The sequence below is a fragment of the Microcebus murinus genome, chromosome 5 (assembly GCF_040939455.1).
Source record: "Microcebus murinus isolate Inina chromosome 5, M.murinus_Inina_mat1.0, whole genome shotgun sequence".
Classification (NCBI taxonomy): domain Eukaryota; kingdom Metazoa; phylum Chordata; class Mammalia; order Primates; family Cheirogaleidae; genus Microcebus; species Microcebus murinus.
In genome coordinates this window covers 24,988,191-25,001,146 of record NC_134108.1, presented here as the reverse complement: position 1 = coordinate 25,001,146, position 12,956 = coordinate 24,988,191, and the positions used below count along the sequence as shown (strand labels likewise).

General features: G+C 40.5%; 1 protein-coding gene across 1 annotated transcript in view; it reads left to right on the top strand.

The window, feature by feature from the left end:
- The window catches only part of ARFGEF3 (ARFGEF family member 3), a 153,497-nt gene that overhangs the window by 20,152 nt on the left and 120,389 nt on the right, over positions 1 to 12,956 (top strand). The window lies entirely within an intron of this gene.

Sequence of the window (12,956 nt, the reverse complement as noted above, 5' to 3'; positions counted from 1 at the left end):
GCCTGGATGCAAGTCCTGGTTCTCCCACGTATGACCATTGGGACCTTAAGCGGGTCATTTCGCCTGTTGGCTTCTATAAATGGAGATGGAACCTGAAATGTGATGAGGTTTCTCTGTTTCCCCAGTGTGACATGTCTGGGGAGATCCCATTGCAGGGCACAGAGATGGCCCGGCCTCTCCTTTGAGGGCTTGGCATGCATTCATACTGAGTCTGTCTTGCAGGAGTCCCCTGTTTGACCCTCCTCTGCATCTGTTCTGCAGGGGACAGGAGAGCAGCCTCTACCCCACAGACTCCTCTCAGCCCCTCCCTGTTACTGGCATGGATTAAGGCAGCACTTTTCAAACTTTCTGGTCTCAAGACACCTCTACACTTTAAAAAAATTATTGAGGACCCCAAAGAGCTTTTATTTAAAATTTGGATTGTGTCTGTTTGCCATATTGGAAATTAAAACAGAAACTTTAAAAAATTAATTCATTAAAAATAATGGCAAACCCATTATATTGCATGTTAATATAAATGACTTTTTAAAAATGGAAAAGAACTACTTTTATTATACTTCTATCATCCCCATAGCTGTAGGATATTATTGCCCTAGAACATCCCTGCAAACAATGTACTCCTTGCTGGGTACTTACGAAGATTACATAAGATAACAAGTAAGACTGTACTTTGCAGAATGTACAACAAATTGTTAGTGAAATATCACTCTAGTAAATTGGCTTGCAGGGTTTTGGCAGTTTTGCAGCATGATTAAGGCTTTCTTTTCCCCTTCCAGTGCTGAATTTCTAAGTGTGATTTTTAGATAGGAAAACAAGGGTACCAGGAACAAAGGGGCAGATAAGAATCTAGATTTAAATAGTGTTATTTCCTATTGATAGGAATATGAAGTGGTCTAATTGGTCCTTAGTAATTTATAAACAAATCGGCCTGAGCAGGCAAGATCTGGAAAACTGGATTGTGGCAGTCTAAAATGTTCTTTAAAATAAACTTTTGTGTCTGAAATAAGAGAACTGGAATCTAATGCTGCTCTGTCAACATGTTCTTCCATTTTTATTTACAAACTCCAGAAATTTCTTTGAGCTGGCCTGTCTCATGGCAGTGCACTACGAGGGTGGCTGCTGCTGGAGTTACCGTTAGGGGAGGGGAGGAGGACTCATTTCCGGTAGTACTGCGGCACATGTCTACCTACAGATAATGGTTTGGTTTGGTTTTTAACCAGAAGATGTGCAGGGGTTTTCTTAGTTTTTCTTTTGGGGGGGGGGGCGTCGTTATTGGCATTTGTAAATTCTCTGTGCCTTCCATAATTTTCCAGTGGAGAAACCACTGCTTGCCTCCCCGACATCCAAGCACTCCTTACGCCAACAGAACCTGACTGGATATGGCATCTGCCTTTATTCTCATCAGTCCTGTGCTCCCAAGGACGCTGGCCTTGGGCTTGCCCTGCATCACAATAGGAGAGCAATGCTAGCTCAGTCTTGTAAAAGTGAAGTTCCTTCTTCCTCTGAAACTTATCCTATTCAAATGATGCTTGGAGTGGCTACAGCTGTTCGTAGTTGCGAGGGGAGCTGACCAGAGGATAAAGCTGCCGCACAGAGGGTGGATCTGCAGGAAGATGGAAAGAGCCTGGGTTCTCATCTGTGTCATAGGAGCACTGAATTACCCAAACATGGAGCCACGCTGCCTCCTCGTAAGCCACTTAGGGAGTTGGATTTTCTGTTGGATGTGCAGCTGAAAGCACCCTAACTGATGCACCCTCCCTAAAGGAATTCATGTGACCCTCAGGGACCTGTAGAAGGCAGGCTAGCCCAGGTGGTTGTAGCAGTGGTAACCACTCTGAAGGTCTTTCGGTCAGATCCTTTTCCTTTTGTCTGGCTGCCCTTGGCCATTGTATTGTCTTTCTATTTCTTCTGTAGGATAAGGAATTGAAGTTATAAATTAAATGTTTGGTAACTGTAAATGAAAATAGGGAGGAGATTTGAGATATCTGTGGCATTTACAAGGTGTGGGGTCTCAGAGGTAGGGCCTTGGTATTTTCTCCCCCACCCTGAGGGTGCAGGTGTGTATCATAGCCTTGCCCTACCTCCGTGAGTAACTGATTGACTTGTGTGCTCTCCCAGCTACACTCCAAATGCCATTAGCCTTACACCCAATGGCCCCTGGCACAAAATACCTGACCCCCAATATTGAGGGCCAGGCTACCAAGTACAGAGCATTGCTTTATGCCAGGAATTATACTAATGGCTTTACCTGAGTTGTCAGCTGAAGTTTTACAGTAAGTAGTATAGGTGTACTAATATGATCTGTATTCTAATGATAAGAACACTTAGGCTTGAATGATAAAGTCACTTGCTTGAAGTCCCACAGCTAATATATGATAGACAGCGGTTCAAATACGAAAGACAAAAGGCAGAAGGGCAGTGCCAACTAAACAGGTCTGATCATTTTTATCAGTAAAGCAAAAGTCTTTTCCAGACCTGCAAGGAAGTCTGGAAAAGTAGGCAATAGGATTGTTGGAAAAGGCTTGGATCATTCCTGACCTTCCACTTGGGGCTGACCACACTATTCAGGCAAAAGGAAGTTGGAATCTTGTCACCAAGGAGAAAGAAGGCTGCTCACGCTGGCAGCCATACATTTGAAAGTAGAGGCTGTTAAAATTTAGAGAGGTGGTCGAGATCTTCCCACCCTGCAAATAAGACAGTGGAGACTTGTAGGGAACACAAGTGTCTGAGCCAGGACAAAAGAAGAGGGCTTGTTTCCTTAGACTCTGCGGCTCTTCTCGCTGTGCCATCCCTCATGTTTCTATAAAGTGTCTGCTTTCAAAGCTCTTTCATATCTCCTACTCAATTTATTCCTCTCATTCTTTTGAAGGAGGCTGGGAAGGTCAGAACTTTCCTAGTGCCTCATGGATAGAAACTAAGATCCAGAAAGAGCCAAGTAACATGCCCAGGATTATACCCTGCGCTTGTTCAGAACTACTATGGATCTCCTGGAGGCGGGCCAGATTCTTTTAACGGACCGCATTGCTCTTTGCAATTCTGTGGTCTTATATTCTTTCTGCTTAGGCCAGAACTGGAGACTCCCTGCTCAGACACCTGGGCTTTCAGGGGTAGGCCCAACTGCCTTGACACCCCGGCAAGGAAGGCTCTGCATAAGAATATGTGTACCTCCTATGTGTACCTCGGGAGGGAGGAACACCACCCAGCATGGCTATGAAGTGTGGTGATGAGTGGATGCCCCGTAAACTTGAGTGTGAATGTTTATCTCCCAGGTTAGTTTGACCCCAGCTTTCAGTGGCATGCTTTGTAATTTTGGTTCTGTTCAGCATGTTCCCAGGCTAGAACAGAGTGGCTCTGTGCTTTCTGACAAATTGGGGAAAATACCATGGCCCTGCTCAGCATCCATCTGATGTGACTCGTGTGTCGAGTCACCCTGGCAACAAGGCATCGGCGAGCGGACCGTGCGCTTAGATGATGGAGTCAATTACTGTTTTCCTCAGTTTAGGGACTCTTGCCCAGCAATATTGGGATGGGAAATGAGTAGGAGTTTTGTTTTTTTTTTAACCTTGGAGAAGGAGAAACATCTTTTCTTAGCTAGAAGTGACTCTATAGTAGGATTTTGCCGATAAAATAATAACAGCAGAATAATTATAATGTTTAAAAAACTTGACTATTTGATAAATTTGTTGACAAATTCCTCTTTCCTCCTTGTGAACATTCTATTAGCCTTCAGGATCTTATCTTGTCTTCACTGATTTTTGTGGGCATGCATATGTGTACTTCTGCAAATTCACTAAGTCTGTATTTGGATGTAGGGCATTTATAGCCAAGCTTGCCGCAAATGACTGTGTTGCATTTGGTCTTTGTGGTTGCTGATCGATGGGTATGTATGGTGAGGGTAACAGTGTCAGGCAGGCTTATGTCATTCCTCCCCTCCCCCACCATAACGGGCCTCTGGAGAGCCCTCCCTCCCTCCTGGTTCAGACAGAGCCCTCCATCCTCTGGACTGGGATTGTCATCAGGAAGCTTTTACCATCTTAGTTATACTGTCTTTTGCTCTTTAATCATTTCACTAAAAGAACAGTCTGCTACTGTTTTTTCCTCTTCGGCATGTTAAAAAAAAATACTGGGCATATTTGTTTTTCTTCCAGCACCTGTCTGATTTAGAAAGGTCCTGCATTTATATAGCAGATTTGATATCACCCTGAGTGGAATACGGCAGCCCGTTGCTTATGTATTGCTATAAATCCAACTGCTATATAGGGTGATTGGGTTATACGACCATTTACAACAGGCTGAAGGCTGTAATTGTAGTGCTCAAACACAAACCCAACCTTTGGCATGAAATTTATCCTGAGAAACAGTCTTGTCTTCACATCATATGGGGCCAGACCTGAGGCTACTTTTGTGGCAGGTTAATGTAGATCTTATTCAGCAGACCCTATGGACTGGAAGAGAGACGTACAGAGTCTGTGATATGTTTAAAGCAGGAAGGAACCAAAGCAATCTTTTTGGCTCTCACCCAAGGCCTATTTTTAAAAAGTGCTTGCAGTGCAGAATCTGTTGGGATGTTCAGTAGTTGAAACACCACAGACATGTTACTGCTGGGAGAAGTTGCTGTTTATGGGAAAATAAAATTTTACATCATTGTTCTCTGTCTGATGCTTATTGTCAAAATGAATTACTTAAGGGGAGTTATCTCTATACGTGGATGGATGAAATTATTTCCAATGCCTATGGAGAAAGAATTGCAGAGCTTTTAACAAAGGGCAGAGGATGTAACTTCAAAACATCAAAAGGTTTCAGTTTGACCTATGGAAACACACCTGTTTTAAATTATTTAGAAAATTAGAGAATACACACACAAATGCTACACTTGTGAAAAAGGAATGTTGTCAGGGTATGAACCAAGTCTGTTCTCACTATAGAAAATTCAAAAGCCTTGAAAATGTTATTGACACACACTGTCATAGCACCTGAACTATGAGGTAGGTTTCATTACACCCCTCTATTATAGATGAGAAGATTGAAGCTTTGCAAGGATAACTTGCTTAAGGTTACATACCCAGTGATAACTGGTAAAATCTAAACTCTAACCCTTGACTATTGAGTAGGTGAAAAAGCCACATCACCTAGAAATAATGAATCTTAATTCTTGGCTTATTTTCCTCTGTGAAAATATAATGAAAATTGGGGCACATGGTATGTAATGTTTTATAGCTTTCTACTTTCACTTAGCATTATATCAAAAACATTTTTCCAATGTCATTAAGGGTTCTTTAAAAACATTTTAAGGGCCATTAAAATTCCATCAAATTGATGTGCCATAGGAGGGAAAAGACATTGTAATATTTCCTTCATAATGATAATGATTTTAATAATTGGTCAAAAATTGACATAAAAAGCTAGATATCTCCTCCTCTTCAAAGATATGGTCTCAGTATTTTAAGTTGCACAAGGATGTTCATTGCTAGTGGATTGTAAACCAAGTAGGATTAATATGCGCCCCCCCCCCCCGAGTTATTTAACGATGTTTCTAAAGCCACCTGTATGTAACCAGCCACCATATCCTGTGTCCTGGGGGCAGGGGAGTCAGCAACTCTGCCAGGAGGGGCTCTGGGAATGCTAGTAGGGCCAAGCAGAGGCGTGAAGGAGGGTGGCATTCGTAAAGATGGAGGGATGTGCCCAATGGACATGAGGCCTAAAAGCGCTGAGCACGTGTTTGATGAACGATTGTTGGCTTTGAGTGGTGCAGTCCATCTCGGCACCAGGGAGGAAGCTTTGACGTTCTGTCCTTGGCCTTTCCGTATATTCAAACTAGCCTGATGCTTAGCTTTTACTATATCTGAGGCTATATTTAAGGATTTAATGCTGTAAGTTTTATTGCCGTAGATAAAAAGTCAGTAAAAGAGTGAAGGATACAGATTTTTCTATTTTCTGGAGCCTGTGGGGCCTGCCCATTTTACACCTGAGTGTGCTGTTCAGACAGAAACCATTCTCAGTGCTTACCTGTCCTGGGAGAAGTGGGCATTATTACATAATGGCTGTCATGTGCTGGGTTGTTTGGGGAGAAAACATAGGAAAACTGGAAAATTAAAATTTTTCATTACTTTGGTTAATTTCCAGGGATGCCTGTGCTTGTTTCCATGTTGTGGGGGCCTTTGCCTCTCCCCGTTAGCCTTCCTTCCCTCGTGGTAGAGAAAGAATGTGTCGCTAGGAAAGGGGTGAAGGCTATGGGTCGTATGGCCTTTCCATTTGAGTCTGGACTCACCCATTTAACAGCTCTGTCCATGGGTGCATGTGACTCTGGGAGCTTCATGTCTTGAGCTGTAAAATGGTTGCGATAATTCCCACTGCCCCGTGTCTGTGAGGATGAAATGAGATAACATGTTAAAGTTCTTAGCTCACAGCCACTTCCAGTGAATGGGGATATCACTTCTCTTTCCTCGTTGCCTCCTCCTCTTGAGCACTGACCAAAGTGTGCCTAGTTTTTCCTAACTTTTGTCAGTAGCGTTAAGCTTCTACAAGGATGTCATGCTTTATAGTAGTGAGGTGACATTGGGCAAGTTACTTACTGTCTCTGCACCTGTCAGCTCAGTGATAACATGGAAATCATTACATAACTTACAGTGTTTTGATGACTATATTAAATTAGATAATGTATGTCAAGTCAGAATGCCTGGCACAGAGAACACCCAGTGACCGGTGGGTACTAGCACTAAATGGACATACCTTAGAAGGACAGCCTTCCTCCTGGCAGGTTCCTGAGCATCACAGCTGCCTCTGACTTCTTTGCTGGCATCCTTTATTCTCTCCACTCACTGGGTGGAGGGATTTCTCAGAGCTCTGTCCTTTTGTTCTGCATCTTGTACTTTTCCTTGGAAGTTTCACCTACGTCAATGCTTCAGCTACCATTTTTATATTGATAACTTCTAAACTTGTTCTTAGCTACAGGACATCCAGTTGTTTGCACATTGGCACTTGGTGGCTGCCCAAAGGAGTCTTGAAATATACAAGGATATTGTTATTATCTTACCCACTTACTTTTTCAAAACTGTTCTTCCGGGAATTCTTCTTGACTTCTATTCTGTGCTCTCTAGGTTGTTTTTCCTATTTCCATTCCTAAATTCAGGCCCCTAAATGCAGTTTCAGTGCTGGGCCTTTATGGTAGAGTGGAGTCCTTCCACCAAGCTTTCCTGCCTCTTGTTAATAATGATGACAACAACAAAACTATAATAACAAGACAACTGTGACAATGAAAAAAAAACCCATAATCATGATCATTTTTTCAGTATGTACAACATGTGAAGCATCATCAGTGCTACCCTGAGTCCTAGGTGAGGTGGGACCCTGCCCTAGACCCATGCTGTAGAGGCTTTATTCTCCCTCTCCTCAGGGCCAAGGGAATGTTCCCACCCAAAGCCCACCCTGCTTTCTCAGATTATGTTCTGGGTACTTGAGACCTCACAATTCCCTGCTCAGTCTATGTTAAGTCTCCTAAGTCTATGTTAAGAAACCACATGTGGGGGCCTCCTCCCTGGCTCTGTCTTTCAGAAGGCAGATGGTGCCACAGGTGTGTGCATCCTTGGCCATGAAGCAGCTGTTTGCAGGGGTTGTGGGCTTAGATTGGCCTGCAGGCTGAGATGCCCACATCTGTGCCTGTGAGACACCACAGGGCAGGACAGGGCCTAGGGTAGGTAGAGAAGGGGGGGTTGGACCTGGGGCCTTAGGCGTGCTGTAAAATGTTAGGAGGGCCCTGGGCAATCAATTGGAAATTTGACTAATATAGCTTCTTACCATTTTGCAACAATTCTTGAAGTAAGTAATATAAGTTCTATATTTTAGGTGAAAAAAGGGTTGAAGAGGCTAAAACTTAGTACATAGGTTGTAATTGGCAGAGACTGAATTTGACCCAGATCAGTTTGACTTCAGAATGTTTTCTATGATATAATATTTTCCTTTCTCTACATTATAAGCCAGAGTTCTATTTTGTACAAGATGTCTGAGGTTACATTATTCCCTTGATTAGAAATCTTTCATTAGCTCTTCATTTTCAACTGGCTAAAGGCCAGTCTCTCTGGCATGGCACTGAAGACCCTTCAAAACCTGGCTCCACTCCACCTTGTGAAAGTCAGTTCTCGCCAGTCTTCCCACCGTGACTTCTCCATCCAGTCACAGGGAGACTCGGGCTGTTCCGTGGACCCACTCTGTGCCTTTGCACTTGCCACCCCAGCTGGAGATGTCCTTTTCCTCTCCCTCACTTGGCTGACCAAGTGCCATCTGTCCCCTCCAGTTCAAGGCTAAGTGAATATCACCTTGTCTATGAAGACACTTGTATTTTTCTAGAGACGATCTCCTCCACTCCCATTATACTTTTATGTTTGGTTTTGTGTACCTTACTACAGGTGTTTATTACCTTGTACTTAATGTGTGCGTAGTACCACTTCTCTGTTACCTCTCCTAGCCTATGAGTTCCACCAGTACAGGAACCCTGTGTGTCATTCATCATTATATACCTAACATTTCATATAGTGCCTGGACATACAGTAGCCTAAATAAATATTTATTAAAGAAATGATCCATTTATTACTAAAAATCTTATATAGTTCTCATAAATGGATTATTCGTTTTTTTTGAAATGCCAATCTTAGTTCTGACTGTTGGGTTGATCTGGTAATGGACTGGTTTTATAAGGCACTTTGACATCATAACTAGAAATTTCTATTTCATAGTAAAGTCTTACTTTACACTATCAGTTTACCATTTTACTGTCATGATGTTTAATGCATAAGAAATTATAATAAATGTATACATGTATATTTGTGAGCTTTATTAGGCCAGCGAGTCCTGAACAGAAGATGAAGTCAGTTTATTTTTCCCCCTCAAAGTGATTATTTTTGTTTTTAAGTTACCTGTCTTTGGTTAGACTTTTGGTTAGACTTTGGTTAGACTTTTCTGAAATATGTTTATGCCATAGAGTTGCCACTTTTCATGAGGTAGCTACATATTTGCATAAGGTTATCCGCATATAAAAAATATTATTATGGTATTGCCCTGCTACTTTTCTCTTTTTCCCTAAGATTTGAGGGTTTGAATTAGGAATCTGTAGCTGTTGTATCTCTTTGCCACTCCACGGCTCCACTGCTCTCCTGCTGGAGATTCTGGGCAGAGAGCTAAGTCTAGATTGCCAGTTGGAGCATTTTCATCGTGAAAAAATCATTAAGTAACAAAAATGCATGTGGTCCCATGATCCAGGGCAGGGCAGAACAATTTCCATAGGCATGTTTCATGCTGTGAGTATATTCACACTCTGAGCCTGAAAGCTTGATTGTAGGAAAACATGTCATAGAAAGAAGCAAGATTAAATTAAGTATACTGATTTTAAATTATACATTTAAAGGCAGAGACACATTCCGGAGGAGTTTGGGGGAATTTCTTTCCAGTCTCTCTTGCTCCCTCCTGCACCGACTCTGTGTGTGTATGTAATTTTTTATTCAAAAGTAGGAGCATGCGTTGTATATACTGCATTGTATTCTCATTTTTTTATGTAACATTTTTAGTGCTATTTCCTCAGTTAATTAACAATTTTAGAATACTTTTAGTTATTATTCTATCCTATAGATGTACCATGATTTAGCCTTATTTATATTATAAATAAAACTATAGTAAAATTTCTTACGTATAAAACTTAGCTACATCTATCTATGATTATTCCCTTAGGAAAGGTTCCTAAAAGAGGAAATCCTGGATCAAAGCATGTTAATATTTTCAAGCTCTTGATATATACTGACAAATTGCTTTTTATGAAAATTGTAAGGAGCAGAAACTTTCCATGGTGCTGCGGGAAGCGGCTCTGTGAGGAATTGGGAAGTGTCCAGTATTTCACAGTGGGAAGTTGTAAAAATCAGCCTGTATGTGATTGGCATGGGAGAAAATGGGGGAAAATGTGAAGATGGATTGATAATAGACAGTAAAACAGGAGTTTCTTGGTGAAAGATTCTTCACAGTCTTTCTCGGTGTAAATGCGTAACCTAGCTCTTGGAATACAGTTTGAGATTGACAAATGGTAACCATTAAGGTCTCATACTGCCTAGAACATGAGTTCACAGGTCCAGTGACTGCCCCACTTCTTGTCCAGGGGTGAATTTCCTTCTCTTTCCCTTGAGCCCTTCATCAGTAAATGCCCATAAAACAGTCACGAATAGCTTAATAATGGCATGCGTTCTGAGAAATGTCTCCTTAGATGATTTTGTCATTGTGTGAACATCATAGAGTGTATTTATATGAACCTAGATGGTACAGCCTACTTATGACACTCCTAGGCTATATGGTATAGCTCATTGCTCCTAGGCTACAAACCTGTACAGCAGCTTACTATGCTGAATCCTGCAGGTAATTGCAACCAAATGGTGAGTATTTGTGTATATAGACATAATTAAACATAGAAAACACACAGTAAAAATACAGTATAAAAGATAAAAAATAGTACACCTGTATAGGGTACTTACCATGTATGGAGCTTGCAAAACAGGAAGTTGCTCTGAGTGAGTCAGTGAGTGAGTGGTGAGTGAATTCGAAGGCCAGGGACATTTCTGTACACTGTTGTAACCTTTATAGACACTGTACACTAGGCTACACAGATTTTATTTAAAAATTTTTCTTTCTTCAATAATAAATTAACTTTAGCTTACTATAATTTTATACTTATAAACTTTTTAATTTTTTAAAACATTTTGACATTTTTAATTTCAGCATATTATGGGGGTACAAATGTTAAGGTTATGTATATTGCCCATGCCCCCCTCCCCCCTCAAATCAGAGCTTCAAGCATGACCATCCCCCAGATGTTGCACATCTCACTCATTGTGTCTGTATATACCCATCCCCTCCTCCCCCTTCCCACCCGCCTGACACCCGATAAATGCTACTCCTATATGTCCACTTAGGTGTTGATCCGTTAATACCAATTTGCTGGTGAGTACATGTGGTGCTTGTTGTTTCATTCTTGAGATACTTCACTTAGTAGAATGGGTTCCAGCTCTATCCAGGAATATACAAGAGATGCTACATCACCATTGTTTTTTAAAGCTGAATAGTACTCCATGGTATACATATACCACATTTTATTAATCCACTCATGAATTGATGGGTACTTGGGTTGTTTCCACAACTTTGCAATCATGAATTGTGCTGCTATAAACATTTGAGTGCAGGTGTCTTTTTCATAAAGTGACTTTTGATCTTTTAGGTAGATGCCCAGTAGTGGAATTGCTGGATCAAATGGTGGATCTACTTGTATCGCTTTAAGGTATCTCCATATTGCTTTCCACAGAAGTTGAACTAGTTTGCAGTCCCACCAGCAGTGTAGGAGTGTTCCTATCTCTCTGCATCCATGCCAACATTTATTGTTTGGGGACTTTTTGATAAAGGCCATTCTTACTGGAGACTTTTTGTAATAACAGCTTAAAACACAAACACATACTTGCTTTCTTTATATTCTTATTATATAAACTTTTGTCTATTTTTTAATTTTGTTTTTTGATTTTTCAAATTCTGTTGAAAACTAAGACACAAGCAAACACGATAACCTAGGCCTACCCACGGTTAGGATCATCAATATCACTGTCTTCCACATCTTGTCCTATTGGAAGGTCTTCAGGGACAGTAACACATATGAAGCTGTCATCTCCTGACTGTCATCTCCTATGATAGCAATGCCTTCTTGTAGAATACCTCCTGAAGGACCTGCCGGAGGCTGTTTTCCAGTTAGCTTTTTAAAAAAATATGTAGAAGTAGTACATTGTAAGGTAATGATAAAAAAATATAGTTTAGTAAATTTATAAACCATTAACATGGTCATTTATTGTCATTATCAAGTATAATGTTCTATACATAATTATATGTGCTACACTTTTATACGACTAGCAGCACAGTGGTTTGTCTACACCAGCATCACCGCAAACATGTGGGTAATGTTTTGTACAACAGATGGCTGTGACTTCACTAGACAACAGGAATTTTTCAGCTCCATTTTTCAGCTCCATTATAAACTTCTGGATCACTGTGGTCTGTCATTGATGGAAACATTGTTATGCTGAGCATGACTGTGTTTGTCCCTCCTCTTTGAGTTGTTAGAGTTTAGTGGGACAATGTGCCTGAACTCTTAGCATGGGGACTGACATAGGGACTGAAGATTTTATTAAATGGCACTTCTGTGACTTCAGCTGCCATTCTCCCTTGCATCAGTCAGGAATCCTTTGGATGAAAGTGACAGAACACTTGACCCAAAGAAAAAGGCCAATATGTGCACTCACTGCAAGGTGTGCATCCAGTATAGAACCAGAAGGCTACTTGCTTAGAACAACCTTCTTTAGGATTAAAAAAAACTTTAGTATTTTTCCATGGATTATATAGAATTTATATCTTATGGCAGGAGTATTAATATTGGTAATCCTAGATTGCAGATGAAAACAAGCTATTATCCATCTTTCATTTTTTCCAAAATGATAAAAATTTACTTTCCCTTAAATAGTCTTCTCAACCTATAGTGTTCTATGTTTTATAAATATTGTAAGAATAATAGATGAAAGCTTTAAAATGAAAAAGATAATAAGCCCATTGATAATGTAACAAATGTTTTTGTATTTATGTTGCTTTCTATTCTTTTGCAACTTAAGTTTAAAATTAGACATATCAAATAGCAAAGATATAAACCAGTATTTATAAATTTTCAGAGGATTGATAAGCTTACTTTATTACCCTTTTATTATAAAACATCTTTTAGCATAATGAGGCCAATAACATAAATGGAGGTTTTCTTTATGAGCAAGAATGACACATTTAATTGCTATGAAGAATATTTGGACTATTGATGTAAATACCATAAACAGAAGAAAATGAGTTCTGTATGTAATGTTTGTCTCTATACAGGCAAATTTACTCACCTTTTTCAGTTTGAG